Source organism: Argiope bruennichi, chromosome 1 (assembly GCF_947563725.1).
Source record: "Argiope bruennichi chromosome 1, qqArgBrue1.1, whole genome shotgun sequence".
NCBI lineage: Eukaryota > Metazoa > Arthropoda > Arachnida > Araneae > Araneidae > Argiope > Argiope bruennichi.
This window is the reverse complement of record NC_079151.1, coordinates 116,641,069-116,663,521: the sequence shown is the minus strand read 5'-3', so window position 1 is coordinate 116,663,521 and position 22,453 is coordinate 116,641,069. Positions and strand designations below refer to the sequence as shown.

The following is a 22,453-nucleotide window of genomic DNA, read 5'->3' as shown; positions in this document are numbered from 1 at the left end:
GCTTATCGTAAATTGTATGAAAATAAGGTGTGGCTCGGTGTGAATAAAATGGTCAAATGACTAGTCAAGAGAACGGCCTCCTGATTTTTTTGCTTAGAATCTTCTATTTTTTTTGCAAACAGGAGCACAGGGTATGTGCTCGCGAACAATGCAAAAATACTTCATTAAGGAAATGTCCCCTATATTCGACACTAGCAAACCGTAAGAAATTACTATACTGAATTATAATTGAATAATAATAATATAGCATTTTTATTGGCTAGCAACAATTGATAGCAAAGTGGCGAAATTAATTGATAAAATCTGTTCAGTTGCTGAAGTTGCAAATTATGCCTAAGTTTTATTTTGCAACAACTCTCTAAAAGGGAAAATGAAATGATAGAATATTTTTTAGAATGTATATGGAGGTAGATTTTCTTTTATAATGTATTTAGGGCTTTCCCATGGAATAAAAATTGGCGAAATTGGTACATTAAATATTTTATTTATTAGTTGTGATGGGAGGGGGGAGGGGATGGGGATTTTACTAAGGTTTCTCCCTGTAGAGAATGTACTATGAAATGGTGCTTCTGAAATTTTTTAGAAAACTGCTTTTAAAAACAAATTTAAAAGTTAAATCTTTATAAAATAAAAACTGATCGATAAAATCGGTGCAGTAGTTTTAGCTGGGGACCAATTGTTGGGATTTGCCAATTATTTTAAATATAAAGATTTTGCACGAACAACTGTTCATCGAAGGCAGCTAATTTTCGATTTTAAATTCCCCTAAGAGATATGATTTGTTTAAGTAAAGTTAGCCAGAAAGAAATGGCTCAAAAATGTTAAATTTTCTGAAAACACGATTTAAACTAAAGGTAATCAGCATTCAAATTTTTAAAAAATGAATTGAAAATTATAATTCAAATGAAGAACATGTTTGAATGTTTAGTATCTTCTTTTATACTAGCTGAAAGAATGTTAACTTCCTAAGTATTTTAATTTACCAAACAATATTTTTAATTGGATTAGTTGAAATTGCTCTCTTTTCTCGGAGAAATTAATCTTTTTCGAATACATTTTTTTTCTAAATGAGGGAAACTTTCTGGAAAAACTTTACTTTAGTTTCACTGTAGTGACTTTTCTATTTCTAAAAACGGTAAATCAAGATTATGTCTTAGAATTCGTGGAGCGATTATAGTTTTATTCCAACTTCGATGTTGTTTGTCTTTCAAGTATTCAAATGAAGAAAAGACAGTGAAGCAAAACAAGAAAAAAGTGAAAAGGAAAAAGAAAAGAAATTAATGTAAAATAAAGGATATAAAATTTGGTCTTCTGATAAGGAAGCTAATGGCCTATCATTCGATTTAATGAAGTTTACCAATTTCTATATTCCTTTCATGATGTTGTTTAACATGTGAAGTTACGAATAAAGAATCATTTTTAAAAATTTATTAAATATTTATCTCGGTTTCTGTAACATTTCTCACTTCGAACTAAACGACTAGCTGTGAAATAGAAAGCCTATATTTAAATGTCCATGTTAAACAGAACTTTGAAAAACAACAGTTTTCGGTTTATCTTATTTTGAAAAACGAAGTAAACAAAATATTGTTTAATATAAAATATCAGATGTATGTTTTAAATGTTTTTTCAGTTCAAAAACATATAAAAGAAGAATATATTATACTATAAATTATATAAAAATAAATAGGAAAAGTCAGTGATAAATATTAATTTCTCTATTCAATAACTAGTTTTGAATTTATCTTATATTAATATGAAAAGAAACAAACAATGGTAATGATTCCTTTAATAAAAAAACAACGGTAATGATTCTTTTAATAAAAAAAACGGTAATGATTTTTAAAAAAAAACGGTAGTGATTCTGTTAATAATTTCGGAATTATATTCTCCGTTTTAAGATGTGGAAATTAATTTAGTTGGGTTGATCTTTCCAGATTTCTAAATTTTCCATTTAATCATTTGTTCAAGAGTCTTTTTCCCATGTCGATAGTTCAATTAAACATAACTCGAAATATTAATGCCAATTATTATCTAAAGTTAGATATTATAATATTGTTTTAAAAACAGGCAATGACTACATTCAAAGAACCAACAACTGTAATTCAGTTTATAATTAATTTCCATTTCAGTTTTTTACACTGTTCCTTTTTCATATTTAATGGGGACAGGCATTGGTTACATGTCTCATATTTGATTTATATTCGAAGTAAATCACTTAAGGAGTTCAACAAAAGCAGGAATAAATTCTTGTACTTGTGTATATTTTGTTAGATCGTTAGAAAGAATCAGAGATAAAATCAAGGTTGAATGAATCGATTGAAGAGAATAAAAATTGATATTTATTGGACGAATGAAATGCTATCAATAAACTGTCAATCTCAAGTTTGCGGTGAATGCTAGAATCAATGTTATTAATGTTTTTTTATGAAGTTTCTAAATACTCTATTAGAATTTTTTTTTCAATGATAGGAAAATTCCTTTTCTCCTCTATCATCATTATTTTATTCATAATGTATAGATTTGAAGTAATTTGCGTCTCCCACACCAGATGGCGCATTTTTTATAGTATTTGTTTTCGGCCTTTTACTTGTATATATACAATATGTTACATATATACAAATATGTATGCATATATGTTTTTCCATCTGACTTATAAGGGTGCGGTAGTGTGAATTTCTTTCTGTTCTTAAAATGTAGTATAACTTCCTTTAAATGAGGGCTCGAATCATTTAGAAATTACCTCTTTGAATTCAGTCTATGTATATCCCATTGCTCTCCCACTTTGTTATGTATACATAATTTGGTATTTTCTTTTTATCATTATTGAACGTTCATCCATATTCACTTTTAAATATTTTTTGACAATTTGATAATTTTTTAGAACATAATGCCAACCTGTAGTAGTCAGAAAGAGCAAGTCAGAAAAGTTCTTATATTTTCCTGATTTCGTTCTGACGGACTGATATCTTCCTATCAGGCCTAAAGTTTCCTAGTCCTATTGAGTTTCTTGTAACTGAATAGGACTTGGGAAAAGACCGTGTTTAACGTTCTTGGGTTTGCTGGAATTACATTAACAAATACCAATAAAATTGTTGAGAATTTGTGTAGTAGGGGGGTGGCCAGGGATAAAGTGAATTTTGAAACAGGAATAACAATGTCCATGTTCAACAAACAATTAATTTATTGATTAAATAGAAATAAACATTTCAATATTTACAATATTAGACTATTTACAGAAAGGGGATAAGTCAGTTTAAATAAATAGCGTGGTTCACTTCTGAGATGGGGATTCCAAATATGGTAAAGGTCTAAAGAAGTTTGCTTTCATTTTTTTTTCTTTTTAAACGGAGCACATAAGAAGCGTCAGATCTCACACGTCCATTCCCGGCGAAAAAAATTGAATGTTCTTCTCACAGAAGCCTTTAAGGCGCCTGACGTCATACGCTCGCGAACTTCTCTCATTGGATGTTAAAATTCAACAGGTCTGATTTGATTTGATTGGCAACGCCATCTCTTACAATCGAAATTAACTAAACGTTTTAATTAATTAGCATCCTTCATTTGAAACAAGTTTACAGTTCTTAATATTATTTTCTACATTTATTGTACACTTAATTTGGGGATACACAATTTTTCACATCACATTTTGAAAATATGTATAATTTCTGTATTTATTGTACGCAATTCAGGGAAAAGAAAACCTCGCAGTTGTTTTAAATTAAAAATAAAGGCGTTGAATCAAAACTTAGCCTAAACGGCCACTATTTTATATCACAAATTTTCGAAAGAATAGAAAAAGCATCAAATGATGCCACATTCGAAGGACTGACTATTGTAATTTTCATACAATTGGAGACTGCATGAGGATAAATTCTGAAAATAAATTTTTCTACAATAAAGGAAAAAACACACAAATTTGGGTATTTGTTAATTCTTTTCCAAATGGAGTGAAATATTTTATATTCTTGATGCCTTATACATCTTGTATTAACTTAATTTGTTTAGTTTTAATAACGGAAGATAAAGAAAAGAATAAATGCTTCTAAAAGAATAGTATTTCAGTGTTTGATGATTCCAATTGGAGATTGTATACTAAGTAATTAAAAAAAAGAAAAAAAAAACCATGCTTAATTTGAATTCTGGAGGAAAATATATCTGATCAAAGAATTCTGATTAGGAATAAAATCTGAAGGTGGAACAAAAATTATTATATTTCTTACTCAGTATACAACGTATACTCAATATACAAAGTATTTTTACTCAGTATACAATCGGAAATTGTATTGAGTAATTAAAAAACGAAAGTAAATCATGCTTAATTTGAATTTTGGAAGAAAATTTATCTGATAAAAGAATTCTGATAGGGAATAAAATCTGAAGGTAGACCAAAAATTCTTATATAAAACAAGAGTTGTAACCTTATGAAATACTTAATTTGAATCTCTCCGACGGATTTTCCAGTTCTACAGAATTAAATTTTTGAAAAGAAATTTTTTGAAATAACCATCGAAAAGTGAATAAAATGAAAATCCAAGAATTTTACATGAACGAATAAAATCTTCAAAGGAAAACGAATTCAGTATGGTGTTTGTCTATCAAATGCTTTTTAAACTGTAATAAAATATCAGAAATATAATTTGAATTCCTTGCGTTACCTTGAGAAAAAAATCAAAATTTCAATACCTCAAATACATAGTTGCTTTCACTTATTTCTTATAATTTTTGTCGGTAATGCTTCTTTCAGTATTGTCATTAAAAATAATCAAACTGCAAAATCAGTGCTTTTTATTATGATGTTTTCGCAACTTTATTTTATATTACTGTGGTTATTTACAAAACTTTTGTAAGTGCTATTATTAGTCTAATTAGAATTTCTACCTATTTTCTAATTAGAATTCATCTAATTCAGAAATAACCATAAATAAAGTTGTGTCAAAGCGTTTAAAATTACGAAGCTTGTTATTAATAATTTAATAGAGAATTCTAAGAAGAGTGTAAGAATTAGTGCATTTTTAATAATTAAATTGTGATAGTTAACTCGCTATTAATAAAATTCTTTACGTGGTCTTAAAGTGTTCGATTTTTATTTTTTTCCATTAAATGAATATGAATAAAAGGATGCATGGAACGTAGTGAAAATGTTTATTATTCATCAAATGATTGCAAACGATATTAAATTATTCATACATTTGAATGCATTGTAACAGCTATTTAAGCTTTTGATCTTACGATTTTATTTTTTTCAAATGACATTTGTTATATTTTTCACAATTTAATTTCAATTTATCTAATTAATTTATGCACTTCATCTTAACTTCTTGTTTCGCAGATTTTCTAAATTGAATTAGTTGCGAGAATATATTAATGAGCATTTTAGGAGATTATTTTAAAGAATTTGTTAATTTTTTTTACTGATTAGTTCAGGAAGATGTTATTACGCTAATTCAATTTCTGAGTAGTTTGAATATTTGCAAAAATGTCTTTTGAGAAGAAAATATATAACCATCATTCATTATTTGTGAATGAAGGATGATACATAAAATGAAAATGTTTATAATAATTAAATGATTAAGTATGTTTCAAAAACTTTATTTATCTTTATTAAAAGATTTTTAAAACGCATTCCATCAATAAACTTTTAATATTTCCTAATACAATTGGAATAAATGAACGATTGTTTATGCCATGATATAAATTAAGGCAAACCTTTCAGTTTTATAGGATGCAATTTATAAAATGAAATTCGTTTTAAATGGAGATTTCAATTATTCGAAAAGAATTAACATACTCTATTAAATTTTATAGTAAGAAATGTTAAAAAAGTCTGCCTATATATGGAAATAAGAAAAAACTTCAAAATTTCCAATGGCAACACCCACGTTTTTCCTTAGATTTCAAACTACATCAAAAAGTCTTCCCACAAACCAGACTTCATTAGTCGAAATCGATTCGTTTCGATATTAAGAGCGAGCAAAATTTTGATCTCCTGATGTTAAAATTAAATTTTGGACTTTTATTAATATTTTTAAAAAATACTATTGACCTACACTCTTTTTTCTTTGAAAATAGAAAATATTCTACGCATTTTGCTCACATATTTGACTTTAAAATATTTAATATGGTGAAAAAAATCCAACTTTAAAAGTTTTTAATAGGCAACACAATTAAATCTGGACATAAACCGAAGAGCAAGGTCATTTTATGGGGGTATACAAAATTTTAGCTTTTTCCTACGAGTAATTTTTCTGTTTCTTTAAGTTCTCTGTATTACTCCTAAAGCTATTACTTATAGGTGCATTCATTAACTTCAAAATATCGAAATAGGACTTTTCTAGGGATGGGCAGATTGGACCACTTTTTGCTGTTATCTCTCATAGCACTCATTATATTCAAACCCGTTGACAAAACCAACAATTTTAAGCCTAAAGTTTGACCGTCTCTTGTTTTTCAGTAACGCCATCTAGGGCCAAGATGCGGCTTAGCTACTCAGCCATCACAGCCCTTTTTACGGGGAGGACTACATTCATACATTTCATTCACTCAAGCACAGATCGCAATTTAGACCTGAATCAGAGAAAGATCACCTCTGAACCAGTGCCTCCAGTGGTATTGTCTCGACTTTAAGAACGTGGTCACCACGATAGATTTGTACGGGCACCAGCCAACTTATACACGGAGAGTCTTCGGCCCGCAGGGCTCGAACCCACTACCCAACGGATGCGATTCCAACGCCCTACCAAACAGACTATCCCGGTTACCATGTTTTTTTTCCATTTTATGTGAATTTTGCACTTTTTAATATACAGAAAATATGCTAGTTTTCAAATAGTATTATTTCTAAAAATATAAATTTCTGCCTCCCGATTTTGGGATAGTATGAAAAGGAGATTAAAAAATCTATACAACTTAATTAACTTGGATATATATAGTATGCAATTTAAAAGTCATGAATTTCATATTTTGTATTCTAGTGGCTTTATTTTCCCCCTCACGTTTTTTAATTCTTCACTTCCTTCCAATTTCTTTCATTTGAATAGTTAAAAAGCATCAACATTTGAATTATGCAGTAATTAAACCACTCATCTATGGAAAAGAAAATGCTTGCATGGCGAAAAAGAGGAAATCACAGCGAACTCGAGTTAAAAAAAAAATCCACCCTCTTATAAAAAAGAGAAAAAGAATTCTACTTTTATATTCCTTAAAGAAAAATTTCTTCTAGAAAGGTTATAAAGCTACTTAAGCAAAATTAAAGGATAATCTTTTACAGGGTACACCTTTTAAATTAAAGTGCCTCCTATCTGGATATTCTTTCAACTATTTGGGAAAAAAAAACTCCGTTCTTTTTTTTCGGAAGTGCTGTTAAAAATATCCGTGTTAATTAATATATAGGAACACGAAATTTACATTGGATGAAATTTAATATCCTTTTCAATTTAATTCAAAACAACTTATTTATCATCTTTTAGAGGTGAATGTAGCATCTTTTGAGATCAAACGGTAGAATAATTTTTTTTAACTTAAAAACTTTTATAGACGTGGCTATTTTTTTTAAAGATAAAATATTAGAAGTTTTAAAAGGTTTGCTTTCGAAAAAAATATTTTATGCTTTTTTAAATATAATATTATTCAAAAAGATTTTGCGATGCTTAAAATTTAGCGAATGCTTTTATATATTTAAATTTTATTTAACCCTTTAAAGGGCCATTTTTTTCTAGTCATATTATGTTAAAATATTTTTAGGCTTGAAATTAGAATAAGAAAAGGGATTCATTTAGCTTATAAGATAACTTTAATTTGATTAATTAATTAATTCGGTTAATTAATAATTAAGTAACAAATCAAGACACATCATTTTGACTGAGATAAAGAACTGAAACATCTAATTTTCTGTCTTTGTAAAAAAAATTGTCAGAACTTATGCCAACCTACATAATTTCATACAAATATTGATAAATTTGGTGGGAAGCGTACTTCCCACGGCCCTAGAGAGGGTTAAAGTAAGTAAATAAGATGATTCTAATCCTTTAAACAACAGTAATAATTAATTTCTTGTTCTTGAAATATACAAAGAAAAATATTGGTGACGTCTAACTCACCAAAAAATCCGAATTCGAGATTTTGTCGAAACTTTCAAATCTCCCAGAGAAAAATACATTTTTGGAATATTTTTGTCTATCTAACATTCAGACAAAGACTTCGGTTAAATATTTAAAAAAGAAATTAATAAAAAAGAGAGAATAGATACCAACAATGAATTTGAAAAATCATTACTAAAAAACGAGCAATTAGTTTTTTAAACAGAATTATAATTAATGTTAGTTATAAAATGTTTGTCAGAGTAAGTTTAAAAGTTGGAGGATATAAGAAAACATTTTGCTGGCTTGTTTAAAGAACCAGTGTTTACAAGGTTGTGAGTTCGTGTCACACGTCCATCATATATGTGTTCTTATAGATAAGAATTTTATTCTTAATCAAATTAATTTTCTCTATTATATAAGAAAACAAAAATGAAAAAAAAAAAGGAATGAACAATAGACGATTGCGCGTTGACTATAGAGTTGCCGAGTGGTTTAAGGCACCACACGTTTTGGGAGAATGGGTTCGAATTCCACAGATGCGATAGAGATTTTCTTTTTCGCAAAATTTTTTGTTCCTAGTAAAATTAATTTTCTCCATTATATAATACTAATAAAGGAAAGCGAAATTGAATAAAAAAATATATTCTGACGTTTACCGGTAGAGTGGCCGAATGGTCTAAGGCGCTAATTTTAAACACCAGTCCTTCGTAGGGGCGTGATTTCAAATCCCAGCGCTACCATGGAAATACTTTTATTCATAATAATTTATTTTTATGCAAATAAATCATGTCTATCATATAAGAAGATGAAAATGAAAAAAAGAATATTCAAAGGAGTGTCTTGCTTATATGCAACGTGGCCGAGTGTTCTAAGGCTCTAGTTTTAGGCGGCAGTCCTTCGTAGGGCGTGGGTTCGATTCCCACCGCTGCCATGAAAATTACTTTGTTTATAAAAAATTATATTTTAAGGACATATATCGTTTATATCCTATAAGAAGACAAAACTAAAAAAAGAATAAAAAATGAAGCACCTTGGACGAAGGTAGCGTGGCAGAGTGGTCTAAGGCGCTGGTTTTAGGCACCAGTACTTCTTAGGGCGTGGGTTCGAATCCCACCGCTGCCATGAAAATTAATTTATTTTTAAAAATTATATTTTAAGAAAATATATCATATCTATCTTATAAGATTACAAAAAAAGAATAAACAATGAAGGAACTTGCACGGCTTTAGCGTGGCCGAGGGGTCTAATGTACTGGTTTCAGGCATAAGTCCTTCTTAGGGCGTGGGTTCGAATTCCACCGCTGCCATGAAAATTTATTTGTTTCTAAAAAATTATATTTTAAGCAAATATATAATCTCCATCGAATAAGAATACAAAAAAAAAGAGAATAAATAATGAAGCAACTTGCACGAAGGTAGCGTGGCCGAGTGGTCTAAAGCGCTGGTTTTAGGCACCAGTCCTTCTTAGGGCGTGGGTTCGAATCCCACCGCTGCCATGAAAATTAATTTATTTATAAAAAATTATATTTTAAGGACATATATCGTTTATCTCCTTTAAGAAGACAAAACTAAAAAAAGAATAAAAAATGAAGCACCTTGCACGAAGGTAGCGTGGCCGAGTGGTCTAAGGCGCTGGTTTTAGGCGCCAGTCCTTCTTAGGGCGTGGGTTCGAATCCCACCGCTGCCAAGAAAATTACTTTATTTATAAAAAATTATATTTTAAGGAAATATATACTCTATCCTATAAGAAAACAAAACTAAAAAAAGAATAAATAATGAAGCAACTTGCACGAAGGTAGCGTGGCCGAGTTTTCTAAGGTGCTGGTTTTAGGCACCAGTCCTTCTTAGGGCGTGGGTTCGAATCCCACCGCGGAAATGAAAATTACTTTGTTTATAAAAAATTATATTTTAAGGACATATATCGTTTATATCCTATAAGAAGACAAAACTAAAAAAAGAATAAACAATGAGGTCCTTGCACGAAGGTAGCGTGGCCGAGTGGTCTAAGGCGCTGGGTTTAGGCACCAGTCCTTCTTAGGGCGTGGGTTCGAATCCCACCGCTGCCATGAAAATTACTTTATTTATAAAAAATTATATTTTAACGAAATATATACTCTCTATCATATAAGAAGACAAAACTAAAAAAAGAATCAACAATAGAGCAGCTTGCACGAAGGTAGCGTGGCCGAGTTGTCTAAGGCGCTGGTTTTAGGCGCCAGTCCTTATTAGGTCGTGGGTTCAAGTCACACCGCTGCCATGAAAATTAATTTATTTACAAAACTTATATTTTAAGAAAATATATCATCTCTATCGTATAAGTTTAAAAAAAAAAGTATAAACAATGAAGGAGCTTGCACGGCTTTAGCGTGGCCGCGTGGTCTTATCCGCTGGTTTTAGGCACCAGTCCTTCTTAGGGCGTGGGTTCGAATCCCACCGCTGCCATGAAAATTACTTTGTTTATAAAAAATAATATTTTAAGGAAAGGTATACTCTCTATCCTATAAGAAGACAAAACTAAAAAAAGAATAAACAACGAAGCAACTTACACGAAGGTAGCGTGGCCGAGTTGTCTAAGGCGCTGCTTTTAGGCGCCATTCATTATTAGGGCGTGGGTTGGAGTCCCACCGCTGCCATGAAAATTAATTTATTTATAAAACTTATATTTTAAGGAAATATATACTCTCTATCCTATAAGAAGACAAAACTAAAAAAAGAATAAACAATGAAGCAACTTGAACGAAGGTAGCATGGCCGAGTGGTCTAAGGCGCTGGTTTCAGGCACCAGTCCTTCTTAGGGCGTGGGTTGGAATCCCACCGCTGCCATGAAAATTACTTTGTTTATAAAAATTATATTTTAAGGACATATATCGTTTATATCCTATAAGAAGACAAAACTAAAAAAAGAATAAAAAATGAAGCACCTTGCACGAAGGTAGCGTGGCCGAGTGGTCTAAGGCGCTGGTTTTAGGCACCAGTCCTTCTTAGGGCGTGGGTTCGAATCCCACCGCTGCCAAGAAAATTACTTTATTTATAAAAAATTATATTTTAAGGAAATATATACTCTATCCTATAAGAAAACAAAACTAAAAAAAGAATAAATAATGAAGCAACTTGCACGAAGGTAGCGTGGCCGAGTGGTCTAAGGCGCTGGGTTTAGGCACCAGTCCTTCTTAGGGCGTGGATTCGAATCCCACCGCTGCCATGAAAATTACTTTGTTTATAAAAAATAATATTTTAAGGAAAGGTATACTCTCTATCCTATAACAAGACAAAACTAAAAAAAGAATAAACAATGAAGCAACTTGCACGAAGGTAGCGTGGCCGAGTTGTCTAAGGCGCTGGTTTTAGGCGCCAGTCCTTATTAGGGCGTGGGTTCAAGTCACACCGCTGCCATGAAAATTAATTTATTTACAAAACTTATATTTTAAGAAAATATATCATCTCTATCGTATAAGTTTAAAAAAAAAAGTATAAACAATGAAGGAGCTTGCACGGCTTTAGCGTGGCCGCGTGGTCTTACGCGCTGGTTTTATGCACTAGTCCTTCTTAGGGCGTGGGTTCGAATCCCACCGCTACCATGAAAATTACTTTGTTTATAAAAAATAATATTTTAAGGAAATATATACTCTCTATCCTATAAGAAGACAAAACTAAAAAAAGAATAAACAATGAAGCAACTTACACGAAGGTAGCGTGGACGAGTTGTCTAAGACGCTGGTTTTAGGCGCCAGTCATTATTAGGGCGTGGGTTGGAGTCCCACCGCTGCCATGAAAATTAATTTATTTATAAAACTTATATTTTAAGGAAATATATACTCTCTATCCTATAAGAAGACAAAACTAAAAAAAGAATAAACAATGAAGCAACTTGAACGGAGGTAGCATGGCCGAGTGGTCTAAGGCGCTGGTTTTAGGCACCAGTCCTTCTTAGGGCGTGGGTTGGAATCCCACCGCTGCCATGAAAATTACTTTGTTTATAAAAATTATATTTTAAGGACATATATCGTTTATATCCTATAAGAAGACAAAACTAAAAAAAGAATAAAAAATGAAGCACCTTGCACGAAGGTAGCGTGGCTGAGTGGTCTAAGTCGCTGGTTTTAGGCACCAGTCCTTCTTAGGGCGTGGGTTCGAATCCCACCGCTGCCAAGAAAATTACTTTATTTATAAAAAATTATATTTTAAGGACATATATCGTTTATATCCTATAAGAAGACAAAACTAAAAAAAGAATAAAAAATGAAGCGCCTTGCACGAAGGTAGCGTGGCCGAGTGGTCTAAGGCGCTGGTTTTAGGCACCAGTCCTTCTTAGGGCGTGGGTTCGAATCCCACCGCTGCCAAGAAAATTACTTTATTTATAAAAAATTATATTTTAAGGAAATATATACTCTATCCTAAAAGAAAACAAAACTAAAAAAAGAAAAAATAATGAAGCAACTTGCACGAAGGTAGCAGCCGAGTGGTCTAAGGTGCTGGTTTTAGGCACCAGTCCTTCTTAGGGCGTGGGTTCGAATCCCACCGCTGCCATGAAAATTACTTTGTTTATAAAAAATTATATTTTAAGGACATATATCGTTTATATCCTATAAGAAGACAAAACTAAAAAAAGAATAAACAATGAGGTCCTTGCACGAAGGTAGCGTGGCCGAGTGGTCTAAGGCGCTGGGTTTAGGCACCAGTCCTTCTTAGGGCGTGGGTTCGAATCCCACCGCTGCCATGAAAATTACTTTGTTTATAAAAAATAATATTTTAAGGAAAGGTATACTCTCTATCCTATAAGAAGACAAAACTAAAAAAAAGAATAAACAATGAAGCAACTTGCACGAAGGTAGCGTGGCCGAGTTGTCTAAGTCGCTGGTTTTAGGCGCCAGTTCTTATTAGGGCGTGGGTTCGAGTCCCACCTCTGCCATGAAAATTAATTTATTTATAAAACTTATATTTTAAGAAAATATATCATCTCTATCGTATAAGTTTACAAAAAAAAAAAGAATAAACAATGAAAGAGCTTGCACGGCTTTAGCGTGGCCGCGTGGTCTTACGCCATGGTTTTAGGCACTAGTCCTTCTTAGGGCGTGGGTTCGAATCCCACCGCTGCCATGAAAATTACTTTGTTTATAAAAAATAATATTTTAAGGAAATATATACTCTCTATCCTAGAAGAAGACAAAACTAAAAAAAGAATAAACAATGAAGCAACTTGAACGAAGGTAGCATGGCCGAGTGGTCGAAGGCGCTGGTTTTAGGCACCAGTCCTTCTTAGGGCGTGGGTTGAAATCCCATCGCTGCCATGAAAATTACTTTGTTTATAAAAATTATATTTTAAGGACATATGTCGTTTATATCCTATAAGAAGACAAAACTAAAAAAAGAATAAAAAATGAAGCACCTTGCACGAAGGTAGCGTGGCCGAGTGGTCTAAGGCACCAGTCCATCTTAGGGCGTGGGTTCGAATCCCACCGCTGCATGAAAAATACTTTATTTATAAAAAAATATATTTTAAGGACATATATCGTTTTTAACCTATAAGAAGACAAAACTAAAAAAAGAATAAACAATGAATCAGTTTGCACGAAGGTAGCGTGGCCGAGTGGTCTAAGGCGCTGGTTTTAGGGACCAGTCCTTCTTAGGGCGTGGGTTCGAATCCAACCGCTGCCATGAAAATTACTTTGTTTATAAAAAATTATATTTTAAAGACACATATCGTTTATATCCTATAAGAAGACAAAACTAAAAAAAGAATAAAAAAGGAAGCACCTTGCACGAAGGTAGCGTGGCCGAGTGGTCTAAGGCGCTGGTTTTAGGCACCAGTCTTTCTTAGGGCGTGGGTTCGAATCCCACCGCTGCCAAGATAATTACTTTATTTATAAAAAATTATATTTTAAGGAAATATATACTCTCTATCCTATAAGAAGACAAAACTAAAAAAAGAATAAACAATGAAGCAACTTGCACGAAGGTAGCGTGGCCAAATGGTCTAAGGCGCTGGTTTTAGGCACCAGTCCTTCTTAGGGCGTGGGTTCGAATCTCACCGCTGCCATGAAAATTAATTTATTTATAAAACTTATATTTTAAGAAAATATATCATCTCTATCGTATAAGCTTACAAAAAAAAAAGAATAAACAATGAAGGAGCTTGCACGGCTTTAGCTTGGCCGTGTGGTCTTACGCGCTGGTTTTAGGCACCAGTCCTTCTTAGGGCGTGGGTTCGAATCCCACCGCTGCCATGAAAATTACTTTGTTTATAAAAAATAATATTTTAAGGAAATGTATACTCTCTATCCTATAAGAAGAAAAAACTAAAAAAAGAATAAACTTTGAAGCAATTTGCACGAAGGTAGCGTGGCCGAGTGGTCTAAGGCGCTGGTTTTAGGCACCAGTCCTTCTTAGGGCGTGGGTTCGAATCTCACCGCTGCCATGAAAATTAATTTATTTATAAAACTTATATTTTAAGAATATATATCATCTCTATCGTATAAGTTTACAAAAAAAAAGAATAAACAATGAAGGAGCATGCACGGCTTTAGCTTGGCCGTGTGGTCTTACGCGCTTGTTTTAGGCACCAGTCCTTCTTAGGGCGTGGGTTCGAATCCCACCGCTGCCATGAAAATTACTTTGTTTATAAAAAATAATATTTTAAGGACATATTTCCTTTATATCCTATAAGGAGACAAAACTAAAAAAAGAATAAAAAATGAAGCACCTAGCACGAAGGTAGCGTGGCCGTGTGCCCTAAGGCGCTGGTTTTAGGCACCAGTCCTTATTAGGGCGTGGGTTCGAATCCCACCGCTGCCAAGAAAATTACTTTATTTATAAAAAATTATATTTTAAGGAAATATATAGTCTCTATCCTATAAGAAGACAAAACTAAAAAAAGAATAAACAATGAAGCGACTTGCCCACGAAGGTAGCGTGTCCGAGTAGTCTAAGGCGCTGGTTTTAGGCACCAGTCCTTCTTAGGGCGTGGGTTCGAATCCAACCGCTGCCATGAAAATTACTTTGTTTATAAAAAATTATGTTTTAAGGAAATATATACTCTCTATCCTATAGGAAGACCAAACTAAAAAAGAATAAACAAAGAATTAACTTGTACGGCTTTAGCGTGGCCGAGTGGTCTAAGGCGCTGGTTTCAATCATAAGTCCTTCTTAGGGCGTGGGTTCGAATGCCACTGCTGCCATGAAAATTACTTTGTTTATAAAAAATATATTTTAAGGAAATATATACTCTCTATCCTATAAGAAGACAAATCTAAAAAACCAATAAACAATGAAGCAACTTGCACGAAAGTAGCGTGGCCGAGTGGTCTAAGGCTCTGGTTTTAGCCACCAGTCCTTCTTAGGGCGTGGGTTCGAATCCCACCGCTGCCAAGAAAATTACTTTATTTATAAAAAGTTATATTTTAAGGAAATATATACTCTCTATCCTATAAGAAGACAAAACTAAAAAAAGAATAAACAATGAAGCAACTTGCACGAAGGTAGCGTGGCCGAGTGGTCTAAGGCGCTGGTTTTAGGCACCAGTCCTTCTTAGGGCGTGGGTTCGAATCCCATCGCTGCCATGAAAATTACTTTATTTATAAAAAATTATATTTTAAGGACATATATCGTTTATATCCTATAAGAAGACAAAACTAAAAAAAGAATAAAAAATGAAGCGCCTTGCACGAAGGTAGCGTGGCCGAGTGGTCTAAGGCGCTGGTTTTAGGCACCAGTCCTTCTTAGGGCGTGGGTTCGAATCCCATCGCTGCCATGAAAATTACTTTATTTATAAAAAATTATATTTTAAGGACATATATCGTTTATATCCTATAAGAAGACAAAACTAAAAAAAGAATAAAAAATGAAGCGCCTTGCACGAAGGTAGCGTAGCCGAGTGGTCTAAGGCGCTGGTTTTAGGCACCAGTCCTTCTTAGGGCGTGGGTTCGAATCCCACCGCTGCCAAGAAAATTACTTTATTTATAAAAAATTATATTTTAAGGAAATATATACTCTATCCTATAAGAAAACAAAACTAAAAAAAGAAAAAATAATGAAGCAACTTGCACGAAGGTAGCAGCCGAGTGGTCTAAGGTGCTGGTTTTAGGCACCAGTCCTTCTTAGGGCGTGGGTTCGAATCCCACCGCTGCCATGAAAATTACTTTGTTTATAAAAAATAATATTTTAAGGAAAGGTATACTCTCTATCCTATAAGAAGACAAAACTAAAAAAAGAATAAACAATGAAGCAACTTGCACGAAGGTAGCGTGGCCGAGTTGTCTAAGTCGCTGGTTTTAGGCGCCAGTTCTTATTAGGGCGTGGGTTCGAGTCCCACCTCTGCCATGAAAATTAATTTATTTATAAAACTTATATTTTAAGAAAATATATCATCTCTATCGTATAAGTTTACAAAAAAAAAAAAGAATAAACAATGAAGGAGCTTGCACGGCTTTAGCGTGGCCGCGTGGTCTTACGCCATGGTTTTAGGCACTAGTCCTTCTTAGGGCGTGGGTTCGAATCCCACCGCTGCCATGAAAATTACTTTGTTTTTAAAAAATAATATTTTAAGGAAATATATACTCTCTATCCTAGAAGAAGACAAAACTAAAAAAAGAATAAACAATGAAGCAACTTGAACGAAGGTAGCATGGCCGAGTGGTCTAAGGCGCTGGTTTTAGGCACCAGTCCTTCTTAGGGCGTGGGTTGAAATCCCACCGCTGCCATGAAAATTACTTTGTTTATAAAAATTATATTTTAAGGACATATATCGTTTATATCCTATAAGAAGACAAAACTAAAAAAAGAATAAAAAATGAAGCACCTTGCACGAAGGTAGCGTGGCCGAGTGGTCTAAGGCACCAGTCCATCTTAGGGCGTGGGTTCGAATCCCACCGCTGCATGAAAAATACTTTATTTATAAAAAAATATATTTTAAGGACATATATCGTTTTTAACCTATAAGAAGACAAAACTAAAAAAAGAATAAACAATGAATCAGTTTGCACGAAGGTAGCGTGGCCGAGTGGTCTAAGGCGCTGGTTTTAGGGACCAGTCCTTCTTAGGGCGTGGGTTCGAATCCAACCGCTGCCATGAAAATTACTTTGTTTATAAAAAATTATATTTTAAAGACACATATCGTTTATATCCTATAAGAAGACAAAACGAAAAAAAGAATAAAAAAGGAAGCACCTTGCAAGAAGGTAGCGTGGCCGAGTGGTCTAAGGCGCTGGTTTTAGGCACCAGTCTTTCTTAGGGCGTGGGTTCGAATCCCACCGCTGCCAAGAAAATTACTTTATTTATAAAAAATTATATTTTAAGGAAATATATACTCTCTATCCTATAAGAAGACAAAACTAAAAAAAGAATAAACAATGAAGCAACTTGCACGAAGGTAGCGTGGCCAAATGGTCTAAGGCGCTGGTTTTAGGCACCAGTCCTTCTTAGGGCGTGGGTTTGAATCTCACCGCTGCCATGAAAATTAATTTATTTATAAAACTTATATTTTAAGAAAATATATCATCTCTATCGTATAAGTTTACAAAAAAAAAAAAAGAATAAACAATGAAGGAGCTTGCACGGCTTTAGCTTGGCCGTGTGGTCTTACGCGCTGGTTTTAGGCACCAGTCCTTCTTAGGGCGTGGGTTCGAATCCCACCGCTGCCATGAAAATTACTTTGTTTATAAAAAATAATATTTTAAGGAAACGTATACTCTCTATCCTATAAGAAGAAAAAACTAAAAAAAGAATAAACTTTGAAGCAATTTGCACGAAGGTAGCGTGGCCGAGTGGTCTAAGGCGCTGGTTTTAGGCACCAGTCCTTCTTAGGGCGTGGGTTCGAATCTCACCGCTGCCATGAAAATTAATTTATTTATAAAACTTATATTTTAAGAATATATATCATCTCTATCGTATAAGTTTACAAAAAAAAAGAATAAACAATGAAGGAGCATGCACGGCTTTAGCTTGGCCGTGTGGTCTTACGCGCTTGTTTTAGGCACCAGTCCTTCTTAGGGCGTGGGTTCGAATCCCACCGCTGCCATGAAAATTACTTTGTTTATAAAAAATAATATTTTAAGGACATATTTCCTTTATATCCTATAAGGAGACAAAACTAAAAAAAGAATAAAAAATGAAGCACCTAGCACGAAGGTAGCGTGGCCGTGTGCCCTAAGGCGCTGGTTTTAGGCACCAGTCCTTATTAGGGCGTGGGTTCGAATCCCACCGCTGCCAAGAAAATTACTTTATTTATAAAAAATTATATTTTAAGGAAATATATAGTCTCTATCCTATAAGAAGACAAAACTAAAAAAAGAATAAACAATGAAGCGACTTGCCCACGAAGGTAGCGTGTCCGAGTAGTCTAAGGCGCTGGTTTTAGGCACCAGTCCTTCTTAGGGCGTGGGTTCGAATCCCACCGCTGCCATGAAAATTAATTTATTTATAAAAAATTATATTTTAAGGACATATATCGTTTATCTCCTTTAAGAAGACAAAACTAAAAAAAGAATAAAAAATGAAGCACCTTGCACGAAGGTAGCGTGGCCGAGTGGTCTAAGGCGCTGGTTTTAGGCGCCAGTCCTTCTTAGGGCGTGGGTTCGAATCCCACCGCTGCCAAGAAAATTACTTTATTTATAAAAAATTATATTTTAAGGAAATATATACTCTATCCTATAAGAAAACAAAACTAAAAAAAGAATAAATAATGAAGCAACTTGCACGAAGGTAGCGTGGCCGAGTTTTCTAAGGTGCTGGTTTTAGGCACCAGTCCTTATTAGGGCGTGGGTTCGAATCCCACCGCGGAAATGAAAATTACTTTGTTTATAAAAAATTATATTTTAAGGACATATATCGTTTATATCCTATAAGAAGACAAAACTAAAAAAAGAATAAACAATGAGGTCCTTGCACGAAGGTAGCGTGGCCGAGTGGTCTAAGGCGCTGGGTTTAGGCGCCAGTCCTTCTTAGGGCGTGGGTTGGAATCCCACCGCTGCCATGAAAATTACTTTGTTTATAAAAATTATATTTTAAGGACATATATCGTTTATATCCTATAAGAAGACAAAACTAAAAAAAGAATAAAAAATGAAGCACCTTGCACGAAGGTAGCGTGGCCGAGTGGTCTAAGGCGCTGGTTTTAGGCACCAGTCCTTCTTAGGGCGTGGGTTCGAATCCCACCGCTGCCAAGAAAATTACTTTATTTATAAAAAATTATATTTTAAGGAAATATATACTCTATCCTATAAGAAAACAAAACTAAAAAAAGAATAAATAATGAAGCAACTTGCACGAAGGTAGCGTGGCCGAGTGGTCTAAGGCGCTGGGTTTAGGCACCAGTCCTTCTTAGGGCGTGGATTCGAATCCCACCGCTGCCATGAAAATTACTTTGTTTATAAAAAATAATATTTTAAGGAAAGGTATACTCTCTATCCTATAACAAGACAAAACTAAAAAAAGAATAAACAATGAAGCAACTTGCACGAAGGTAGCGTGGCCGAGTTGTCTAAGGCGCTGGTTTTAGGCGCCAGTCCTTATTAGGGCGTGGGTTCAAGTCACACCGCTGCCATGAAAATTAATTTATTTACAAAACTTATATTTTAAGAAAATATATCATCTCTATCGTATAAGTTTAAAAAAAAAGTATAAACAATGAAGGAGCTTGCACGGCTTTAGCGTGGCCGCGTGGTCTTACGCGCTGGTTTTAGGCACTAGTCCTTCTTAGGGCGTGGGTTCGAATCCCACCGCTACCATGAAAATTACTTTGTTTATAAAAAATAATATTTTAAGGAAATATATACTCTCTATCCTATAAGAAGACAAAACTAAAAAAAGAATAAACAATGAAGCAACTTACACGAAGGTAGCGTGGCCGAGTTGTCTAAGACGCTGGTTTTAGGCGCCAGTCATTATTAGGGCGTGGGTTGGAGTCCCATCGCTGCCATGAAAATTAATTTATTTATAAAACTTATATTTTAAGGAAATATATACTCTCTATCCTATAAGAAGACAAAACTAAAAAAAGAATAAACAATGAAGCAACTTGAACGGAGGTAGCATGGCCGAGTGGTCTAAGGCGCTGGTTTTAGGCACCAGTCCTTCTTAGGGCGTGGTTTGGAATCCCACCGCTGCCATGAAAATTACTTTGTTTATAAAAATTATATTTTAAGGACATATATCGTTTATATCCTATAAGAAGACAAAACTAAAAAAAGAATAAAAAATGAAGCACCTTGCACGAAGGTAGCGTGGCTGAGTGGTCTAAGTCGCTGGTTTTAGGCACCAGTCCTTCTTAGGGCGTGGGTTCGAATCCCACCGCTGCCAAGAAAATTACTTTATTTATAAAAAATTATATTTTAAGGACATATATCGTTTATATCCTATAAGAAGACAAAACTAAAAAAAGAATAAAAAATGAAGCGCCTTGCACGAAGGTAGCGTGGCCGAGTGGTCTAAGGCGCTGGTTTTAGGCACCAGTCCTTCTTAGGGCGTGGGTTCGAATCCCACCGCTGCCAAGAAAATTACTTTATTTATAAAAAATTATATTTTAAGGAAATATATACTCTATCCTATAAGAAAACAAAACTAAAAAAAGAAAAAATAATGAAGCAACTTGCACGAAGGTAGCAGCCGAGTGGTCTAAGGTGCTGGTTTTAGGCACCAGTCCTTCTTAGGGCGTGGGTTCGAATCCCACCGCTGCCATGAAAATTACTTTGTTTATAAAAAATTATATTTTAAGGACATATATCGTTTATATCCTATAAGAAGACAAAACTAAAAAAAGAATAAACAATGAGGTCCTTGCACGAAGGTAGCGTGGCCGAGTGGTCTAAGGCGCTGGGTTTAGGCACCAGTCCTTCTTAGGGCGTGGGTTCGAATCCCACCGCTGCCATGAAAATTACTTTGTTTATAAAAAATAATATTTTAAGGAAAGGTATACTCTCTATCCTATAAGAAGACAAAACTAAAAAAAGAATAAACAATGAATCAACTTGCACGAAGGTAGCGTGGCCGAGTTGTCTAAGTCGCTGGTTTTAGGCGCCAGTTCTTATTAGGGCGTGGGTTCGAGTCCCACCTCTGCCATGACAATTAATTTATTTATAAAACTTATATTTTAAGAAAATATATCATCTCTATCGTATAAGTTTACAAAAAAAAAAAGAATAAACAATGAAGGAGCTTGCACGGCTTTAGCGTGGCCGCTTGGTCTTACGCCATGGTTTTAGGCACTAGTCCTTCTTAGGGCGTGGGTTCGAATCCCACCGCTGCCATGAAAATTACTTTGTTTATAAAAAATAATATTTTAAGGAAATATATACTCTCTATCCTAGAAGAAGACAAAACTAAAAAAAGAATAAACAATGAAGCAACTTGAACGAAGGTAGCATGGCCGAGTGGTCTAAGGCGCTGGTTTTAGGCACCAGTCCTTCTTAGGGCGTGGGTTGAAATCCCACCGCTGCCATGAAAATTACTTTGTTTATAAAAATTATATTTTAAGGACATATGTCGTTTATATCCTATAAGAAGACAAAACTAAAAAAAGAATAAAAAATGAAGCACCTTGCACGAAGGTAGCGTGGCCGAGTGGTCTAAGGCACCAGTCCATCTTAGGGCGTGGGTTCGAATCCCACCGCTGCATGAAAAATACTTTATTTATAAAAAAATATATTTTAAGGACATATATCGTTTTTAACCTATAAGAAGACAAAACTAAAAAAAGAATAAACAATGAATCAGTTTGCACGAAGGTAGCGTGGCCGAGTGGTCTAAGGCGCTGGTTTTAGGGACCAGTCCTTCTTAGGGCGTGGGTTCGAATCCAACCGCTGCCATGAAAATTACTTTGTTTATAAAAAATTATATTTTAAAGACACATATCGTTTATATCCTATAAGAAGACAAAACGAAAAAAAGAATAAAAAAGGAAGCACCTTGCACGAAGGTAGCGTGGCCGAGTGGTCTAAGGCGCTGGTTTTAGGCACCAGTCTTTCTTAGGGCGTGGGTTCGAATCCCACCGCTGCCAAGAAAATTACTTTATTTATAAAAAATTATATTTTAAGGAAATATATACTCTCTATCCTATAAGAAGACAAAACTAAAAAAAGAATAAACAATGAAGCAACTTGCACGAAGGTAGCGTGGCCAAATGGTCTAAGGCGCTGGTTTTAGGCACCAGTCCTTCTTAGGGCGTGGGTTCGAATCTCACCGCTGCCATGAAAATTAATTTATTTATAAAACTTATATTTTAAGAAAATATATCATCTCTATCGTATAAGCTTACAAAAAAAAAAGAATAAACAATGAAGGAGCTTGCACGGCTTTAGCTTGGCCGTGTGGTCTTACGCGCTGGTTTTAGGCACCAGTCCTTCTTAGGGCGTGGGTTCGAATCCCACCGCTGCCATGAAAATT

At 34.0% G+C, this 22,453-nt stretch overlaps 25 non-coding genes across 25 annotated transcripts; all 25 read left to right on the top strand.

The window, feature by feature from the left end:
- Positions 1-9,121: 9,121 nt before the first annotated feature.
- Positions 9,122-9,203, top strand: Trnal-uag (transfer RNA leucine (anticodon UAG)). Its single transcript has one exon. It is a non-coding gene; the product is annotated as a tRNA-Leu (tRNA).
- A 291-nt stretch (positions 9,204-9,494) lies between these two features.
- On the top strand, positions 9,495-9,576 carry Trnal-uag (transfer RNA leucine (anticodon UAG)). Its single transcript has one exon. It is a non-coding gene; the product is annotated as a tRNA-Leu (tRNA).
- A 109-nt stretch (positions 9,577-9,685) lies between these two features.
- Trnal-uag (transfer RNA leucine (anticodon UAG)) lies at positions 9,686-9,767 on the top strand. The gene has a single exon. It is a non-coding gene; the product is annotated as a tRNA-Leu (tRNA).
- A 297-nt stretch (positions 9,768-10,064) lies between these two features.
- Positions 10,065-10,146, top strand: Trnal-uag (transfer RNA leucine (anticodon UAG)). The gene has a single exon. It is a non-coding gene; the product is annotated as a tRNA-Leu (tRNA).
- A 675-nt stretch (positions 10,147-10,821) lies between these two features.
- Trnal-cag (transfer RNA leucine (anticodon CAG)) lies at positions 10,822-10,903 on the top strand. Its single transcript has one exon. It is a non-coding gene; the product is annotated as a tRNA-Leu (tRNA).
- Positions 10,904-11,011: 108 nt separating this feature from the next.
- Trnal-uag (transfer RNA leucine (anticodon UAG)) lies at positions 11,012-11,093 on the top strand. The gene has a single exon. It is a non-coding gene; the product is annotated as a tRNA-Leu (tRNA).
- Positions 11,094-12,147: 1,054 nt separating this feature from the next.
- Trnal-uag (transfer RNA leucine (anticodon UAG)) lies at positions 12,148-12,229 on the top strand. Its single transcript has one exon. It is a non-coding gene; the product is annotated as a tRNA-Leu (tRNA).
- Positions 12,230-12,338: 109 nt separating this feature from the next.
- Positions 12,339-12,420, top strand: Trnal-uag (transfer RNA leucine (anticodon UAG)). The gene has a single exon. It is a non-coding gene; the product is annotated as a tRNA-Leu (tRNA).
- Positions 12,421-12,715: 295 nt separating this feature from the next.
- Trnal-uag (transfer RNA leucine (anticodon UAG)) lies at positions 12,716-12,797 on the top strand. The gene has a single exon. It is a non-coding gene; the product is annotated as a tRNA-Leu (tRNA).
- A 1,047-nt stretch (positions 12,798-13,844) lies between these two features.
- Trnal-uag (transfer RNA leucine (anticodon UAG)) lies at positions 13,845-13,926 on the top strand. Its single transcript has one exon. It is a non-coding gene; the product is annotated as a tRNA-Leu (tRNA).
- A 109-nt stretch (positions 13,927-14,035) lies between these two features.
- On the top strand, positions 14,036-14,117 carry Trnal-uag (transfer RNA leucine (anticodon UAG)). Its single transcript has one exon. It is a non-coding gene; the product is annotated as a tRNA-Leu (tRNA).
- Positions 14,118-14,413: 296 nt separating this feature from the next.
- On the top strand, positions 14,414-14,495 carry Trnal-uag (transfer RNA leucine (anticodon UAG)). Its single transcript has one exon. It is a non-coding gene; the product is annotated as a tRNA-Leu (tRNA).
- An 868-nt stretch (positions 14,496-15,363) lies between these two features.
- On the top strand, positions 15,364-15,445 carry Trnal-uag (transfer RNA leucine (anticodon UAG)). Its single transcript has one exon. It is a non-coding gene; the product is annotated as a tRNA-Leu (tRNA).
- A 109-nt stretch (positions 15,446-15,554) lies between these two features.
- Positions 15,555-15,636, top strand: Trnal-uag (transfer RNA leucine (anticodon UAG)). Its single transcript has one exon. It is a non-coding gene; the product is annotated as a tRNA-Leu (tRNA).
- A 109-nt stretch (positions 15,637-15,745) lies between these two features.
- Positions 15,746-15,827, top strand: Trnal-uag (transfer RNA leucine (anticodon UAG)). Its single transcript has one exon. It is a non-coding gene; the product is annotated as a tRNA-Leu (tRNA).
- Positions 15,828-15,936: 109 nt separating this feature from the next.
- Trnal-uag (transfer RNA leucine (anticodon UAG)) lies at positions 15,937-16,018 on the top strand. Its single transcript has one exon. It is a non-coding gene; the product is annotated as a tRNA-Leu (tRNA).
- Positions 16,019-17,252: 1,234 nt separating this feature from the next.
- Positions 17,253-17,334, top strand: Trnal-uag (transfer RNA leucine (anticodon UAG)). Its single transcript has one exon. It is a non-coding gene; the product is annotated as a tRNA-Leu (tRNA).
- A 490-nt stretch (positions 17,335-17,824) lies between these two features.
- Trnal-uag (transfer RNA leucine (anticodon UAG)) lies at positions 17,825-17,906 on the top strand. Its single transcript has one exon. It is a non-coding gene; the product is annotated as a tRNA-Leu (tRNA).
- A 679-nt stretch (positions 17,907-18,585) lies between these two features.
- Positions 18,586-18,667, top strand: Trnal-uag (transfer RNA leucine (anticodon UAG)). Its single transcript has one exon. It is a non-coding gene; the product is annotated as a tRNA-Leu (tRNA).
- A 487-nt stretch (positions 18,668-19,154) lies between these two features.
- Trnal-uag (transfer RNA leucine (anticodon UAG)) lies at positions 19,155-19,236 on the top strand. The gene has a single exon. It is a non-coding gene; the product is annotated as a tRNA-Leu (tRNA).
- Positions 19,237-20,289: 1,053 nt separating this feature from the next.
- On the top strand, positions 20,290-20,371 carry Trnal-uag (transfer RNA leucine (anticodon UAG)). The gene has a single exon. It is a non-coding gene; the product is annotated as a tRNA-Leu (tRNA).
- Positions 20,372-20,480: 109 nt separating this feature from the next.
- On the top strand, positions 20,481-20,562 carry Trnal-uag (transfer RNA leucine (anticodon UAG)). Its single transcript has one exon. It is a non-coding gene; the product is annotated as a tRNA-Leu (tRNA).
- A 295-nt stretch (positions 20,563-20,857) lies between these two features.
- Positions 20,858-20,939, top strand: Trnal-uag (transfer RNA leucine (anticodon UAG)). The gene has a single exon. It is a non-coding gene; the product is annotated as a tRNA-Leu (tRNA).
- A 1,046-nt stretch (positions 20,940-21,985) lies between these two features.
- On the top strand, positions 21,986-22,067 carry Trnal-uag (transfer RNA leucine (anticodon UAG)). Its single transcript has one exon. It is a non-coding gene; the product is annotated as a tRNA-Leu (tRNA).
- Positions 22,068-22,176: 109 nt separating this feature from the next.
- Trnal-uag (transfer RNA leucine (anticodon UAG)) lies at positions 22,177-22,258 on the top strand. Its single transcript has one exon. It is a non-coding gene; the product is annotated as a tRNA-Leu (tRNA).
- Positions 22,259-22,453: the final 195 nt, after the last annotated feature.